Source organism: Cebus imitator, unplaced genomic scaffold (assembly GCF_001604975.1).
Source record: "Cebus imitator isolate Cc_AM_T3 unplaced genomic scaffold, Cebus_imitator-1.0 Scaffold58, whole genome shotgun sequence".
Classification (NCBI taxonomy): Eukaryota; Metazoa; Chordata; class Mammalia; order Primates; family Cebidae; genus Cebus; species Cebus imitator.
In genome coordinates, this window is record NW_016107373.1 from 751796 (window position 1) to 757895 (window position 6100).

At 41.7% G+C, this 6100-nt stretch overlaps 1 protein-coding gene across 2 annotated transcripts in view; it reads right to left on the bottom strand.

The window, feature by feature from the left end:
* The window catches only part of CUNH11orf49 (chromosome unknown C11orf49 homolog), a 222694-nt gene that overhangs the window by 172755 nt on the left and 43839 nt on the right, over positions 1-6100 (bottom strand). The gene's annotated exons all lie outside the window — the stretch shown is intronic.

The following is a 6100-nucleotide window of genomic DNA, read 5'->3' on the forward strand; positions in this document are numbered from 1 at the left end:
GGCTCATGCCTGTAATCCCAACAGTTTGGGAGACTGAGGCAGGTGGATCACTTGAGGGCAGAGTTTGAAACCAGCCTGGCAACATGGTGAAACCCTGTCTCTACTAATAATACAAAAATTAGCCAGACACAGTGACATACGCCTATAATCCCAGCTACTCAGGAAGCTGCAGCAGAAAATTGCTTGAACCCAGGAGGTGGAGGTTGCAGTAAGCCGAGAACATGCCACTGTACTCCAGCCTGGCAACAGGATCAGACTTCATCTCATAAAAGAAAAACAGAAAACTCAGGTTTTTTGGTTTTTGTCTTGCTTTTTTTTTGAGACAGAGTGATCTCACTCTGTTGCCCAGGCTGTAGTGCAATGAGGTGATCTCAGCTCACTACAACCTCCACCTCCCAGGTTGAAGCAATTCTACTGCCTCAGCCTCCCAAGTAGCTGGGACTACAGGCTCCCACCACCACACCCGACTAATTTTTGTATTTTTGGTAGAGACGGGATGTCACCATATTGGCCAGGCTGGTCTCGAATTCCTTGTGATCCACCCACCTCAGCCTCCCAAAGTGCTCAGCTTACAGGTGTGAGCTACTGCACCCAGCCTCCATTGTTTAATTTTTTTTTAAGTCACTGGAAAAGTTTAAGGGCCATGAAAATTTTAATACTAGTGTATATGTAGTTATTAACTTAGGTAAACAACAAGACCATGAAATCTGTGTGGCTCGGTGTGTTAGATATCACGTTTTCTGCATTTGTTGTGACTTGGAAATGTGTGAGTTAATCATGGGCATATAATAAAAATTATGAGTATTGGAGTGAGACAGACCTGAGTTTGAATCATGGCTCTATCTTTGGTAGCTTAATCTTGGATAGTTACTTAGTCTGCACCTCTTTTCTTTCTTTATCAAGTGTGGAAAGCAATATAATCTATGTTTCTCAAAATATGGTCAATCAATTTCTTGATCTGAATCCCTGGGATGCCCTGTTTAAAATGCAGATTTATATTTGGCCAGGTGCAGTGGCTCACACCTGTAATCCCAGCACTTTGGGAGGCCAAAGTGGGCGGATCACAAGGTCAAGAGATCAAGACCATCCTGACCAACATGGTGAAACCCCGTCACCACTAAAAATACAAAAATGAGCCTAAGCTTGATGGTGTGCGCCTGTAGTCCCAGCTACTTGGGAGGCTGAGGCAGGAGAATCGCTTGAACCCGGGAGGCAGAGATTGCAGTGATCCGAGATCGTGCCACTGCACTCCAGCCTGGCAACAGAATGAGACTCTATCTCAAAAAAAAGAAAAAAAAATGCAGATTTATAGTCTAGCACTGTCCCAAATTAAGTGATCTTAAATTTCTTACTGGAGCCGAGTAATTTTTAACAAGTACCCCCCCCCACCGCATTGCTTCCTATGTATTCTTAAATACATTGAGATACCATCTCATGCCAGTTAGAATGACAACCATTAAAAAATCTGGAGACAACAGATGCTAGAGAGGATGTGGAGAAATAGGAACACTTTTACACAGTTGGTGGGAGTGTAAATTAGTTCAACCATTGTGGAAGATAGTGTGGCGATTCCTCAAGGACCTAGAAATAGAAATTCCATTTGACCCAGCAATTCCATTACTGGGTATATACCCAAAGGATTATAAATTGTTCTATTACAAAGACACATGCACACATATGTTCACTGCAGCACTGTTTACAATAGCAAAGACCTGGAACCAACACAAATGCCCATCAATGATAGACTGGACAAGAAAAATGTGGCACATATACACCATGGAATACTATGCAGCCATAAAAGACAATGAGTTCATGTCCTTTGTAGGGAAATGGATGAACCTGGAAACCATTATTCTCAGCAAACTGACACAAAACAGAAAATCAAACACCACATGTTCTCACTCATAGGTGGGTATTGAACAATGAGAACACATGGACACAGGGAGAGAAGCATCACACACTGGGGTCTGTTGTGGGGGACTAGGGGAGGGAGAGTGGGAGGTGGGGAGATTGGGGAGAGATAACATGGGGAGAAATGTCAGATATAGGTGATGGGGAGATGGAGGCAGCAAACCACCTTGCCATGTATGTACCTATGTAACAATCTTGCATGATCTACACATGTACCCCAGAACCCAAAGTACAATTAAAAAAAAAAAAAGAAAGAATTACTAGTTAAGAACTTGGGCTTTGGACTTCAGAGAGTCAAGAGCTCCATTCTCAGTTCTGCTGCTTCCTAGTTATGTGACCATAAACAAATTACTCTTCAAGCCTATTTCTTCATGGTAAAATGGGGATAATTATGGTACTTACATTACAGGGTTATGAGAATTAAATAAGACAGTACAGGTAAAACACCACTATGTGCTTGGTACATAGTACGTGACTGATAACGTGTTTCCTTAAAAGCCTATCCCAAAATGTTATTGGGAGTTTACTTCAGTAAACAACATAGGCCAGAACTTCTTAGATGTCAGGTACTCAATAAATACTTCTTCCCCTTCTCTGAGTTTTGTCCTTAGGTATGACAGTGGTATCCTGACAAACTTTACATAGAACCTTCCAATTTGGTGTTCCCCTTTACCATAAAAAATTCAGGAAAATACTTTCTTCTGGAACAGTGAGAACAAAAAACCCAAAGTGATGAATATCCTTCCAAAAAGCAATTCCATGAAGTTGCTGCCAAAGTAGACATTTGCCTCTTTCAGTTTCATTCCTCAGGAAAATGTGAAAGAATTACTTAAAATTTACAAAAAAAAAAATCAGTGTTTCCAAAAACTTTTTCTGAAGTCCTGGTAGTCTAGTGAAGCTCATAAAACAAGTAAGTTAATCTACCAACCTGAGCTCAAGAGTCTTCACTTGACCATTATGACCATGGTGACCTAAGGTTTTACCACATGCCCCGCAGCCTAAAGTTCAGATGGATGACCTGTTTACATTCTGTGACTCCATCTAACTAAACGAGTGCTTCCCAAAACTAACAACTATCAACCACTGCAAACACTGACTGCCCACCCCTTCCCCCACCCAAAAAGAGGTGAAACAAAATCAGTGCCTCAACTCAACAGTTCATCCAACTAGAAAACTGTTTTTGTTTGTTTTTTTTGAGATGCAATTTTGCTCTTGTTGCCCAGGCTGGAGAATAATGGCGCGATCTCGGCTCACCGCAACCTCTGCCTACCGGGTTCAAGCGATTCTCTTGCCTCAGCCTCTCGAGTAGCAGAGATTACAGGCATGTGCCACCATGCCCAGCTAACTTTATATTTTTAGTAGAGATGGGGTTTTTCCATGTCAGTCAGGCTAGTCTCAAACTCCCAACCTCAGGAGATCTGCCCGCTGCAGCCTCCCAAATTGCTGGCATTACAGGCATGAGCCACCATGCCTGGGCTAGAAAACTGTTTCTTTAAGAAATGGCTAAAACTGGGTGTGAAGCTGTGAGATAATACCTGCCAATTTCTGGCATTGTTTTCAAAATACGATTAGGTGTACATTAAATTGGGAGGGAAAAAATGGACAGAGAAACATTAAAATCAGCAGCATTTTCAACTCTGTATTCTTCTTCCTTTCTTTTACCGGCTTATCCTGATCTTACGAAATGATTCATTCCTTGGGCTATGTGGCCTTTTATGACTTAGCTCTATCTAAGGCTAGAATAGGGTTTTTTTTTTTTCTTTTTGATGGTAGAAATGAAAGAGCTCTACTTAGAAGCAAATCCTGCTGTTTCTCCTCCCTAGCTCCAGGGACTCAGAGTCAATGTGAAAGCCCTTTACAGGAGAAATATTTTCAGAGCAGTAAAAGTTAAAGTACTTTTGTCCTTCTAGAGAAAAAAAAGGAAGAATTTTCTGGAAAATAAACTTTATACCAAAAATATAAAAAAGAAAGAAAAATATTGGGCCATACATGTTTAACATTTATCTGCCAGTCAGATATTTAGTTTAATATTACAAATAACAGCTACCATTTTAGAAAACTTTTAAAATTGTATTAAACAACAATGTGACAGATATAGTACTCTGTACTAATTGTTTTCATGCTTTATTCTATTTGTTCCAAATACAATCCTATAATATTCTCTTTTTTCTTGGGTTTTTTTTTTTTTTTTTTGAGAAAGAGTTTTATTCTTCTTGCCCAGGCTGGAGTCCACTGGTGCAATCTTGGCTCACCACAACCTCCGCCTCCCGGGTTCAAGCAATTCTCAAGCCTCAGCCTCCCAAGTAGCTGGGATTACAGGCATGAGCACCACACCTTGCTAAATTTGTATTTTTAGTAGAGATGGGTTTTCTCCATGTCAGTCAGGCTAGTCTCAAACTCCCCACCTCAGGTGATCCACCCACCTCGGCCTCACAAAGTGTTGGGATTACAGGCATCAGCCACCATGCCCAGCCAATAGTTATTCTTATACTTATATTTTTATAAGTGGAAGAACTGAGACTTACAAAATTAAAATAATTTACACAGCCAGTGGGAAGCAAAGCCAAGATTTGAACCAAGGTTTGCCTAATACCAAGAATCCATTCTCTTAACACACTGCCTCACCATTAATACTTTATAGTCAGTTATGGAAGTAAAAATTATCTTGATTTTACAAAGTGCACAAAGATAGGAATGTATGTTGACAATAAAATCACCTGAGAGATATGGTCCATTTGGGTCCATGTGAATTTATATGTGTGTGTGTGTGTGTGTGTGTCTATCTGTCCTGTCCCCCCACCTTCATACCAATCAGCATTTCTGTGAAGTTAGAACTTGTCCCTAAATTTCAAAGCTTCTTGAAAAGAACCATCCCATCCATTGCTAGTTCACAAAGTAGAAACAGAAAGCCCTAGTGTTCTTGGCCAGATGCGATGGGTCATGCTTGTAATCCCAGCAGTTTGGGAGGCCAAGGCAGGTGGATCACAAGGTCAGGAGTTCGAGACCAGCCTGGCCAAGATGGTGAAACCCCATCTCTACTAAAAATACAAAAATTAGTGAGTCGCGGTGGTGGGCACCTATAATCCCAGCTACTCCGGAGGTTGAGGCAGGAGAATCACTGAACCCAGGAGGCAGAGGTTGCAGTGAGCTGAGATCATGCCACTACACTGTAGCCTGGGTAACAGAGCAAGACTCCTTCTCAAAAAAGAGAGAGAGAGAGAGAGAGAGAGAGAGAGAGAGAAAGCCCTGGTGTTATTTTTATCTGTGGGTGAAGGGAAGAAGCTAAGAAGAAAAGTTCCTCCCAGCAGAGAGTTTTACACCAGCCAACAGCCAAGTGTGAAGCTCTCTCTAACTGCTGTGCCCTGGTGGTTTCCTTCACCTGCAGCTCTTATCAGTCTAATGTTCTCTCTGTGGTTAAGGGTACCACCCAAAACTGGAAAATCCTTAGTTTATCAAACTTCAATGAGACAAAGTTCAAAGCTCCTGCCTGGCAATAAAACATGGAGAGTGTCATTTTACATATATTTTTTTAATGCAAAGGAATAGGCTTTAATTTATGTGAATGATTAAAGAATAAAAACAGCACACCTGCATAGCTGGAGGGCGAAGATATCTGGGCACATAGCTGGCCTCTTGGAAAAGGAAAAGCATTTAAGACAGGCTTTCCTCTTTGGCTTTGCCGTGACTTCCACAACAAGATGAGGATTAAGTTTTCTAACATGTACCTATAATGCTCGAGTGTCCTAAAATCCACACTAATGGCCAATCGTCCATGTCTTGCTCAGATAGCCTCACTGTGTATGAGATAAGCATTTAGAACTTCATCATGCTATACTGAAAAATCTAAGGCAAATGTAAGTAAACACTATATAATCCTTATGTTAACCTAGCAAGTGGAGGCAATTGTGGATCAGAAACTTCTTGGTTCTGTTGACACACCCCATGTTGATCACTTAATATCTTTACAACAGTCAATCCTGCCATAAAATGGGTATGATTCGGCCGGGCGCGGTGGCTCAAGCCTGTAATCCCAGCACTTTGGGAGGCCGAGGCGGGTGGATCATGAGGTCAAGAGATCGAGACCGTCCTGGTCAACACGGTGAAACCCCGTCTCTACTAAAAATACAAAACATTAGCTGGGCATGGTGGCGCGTGCCTGTAATCCCAGCTACTCAGGAAGCTGAGGCAG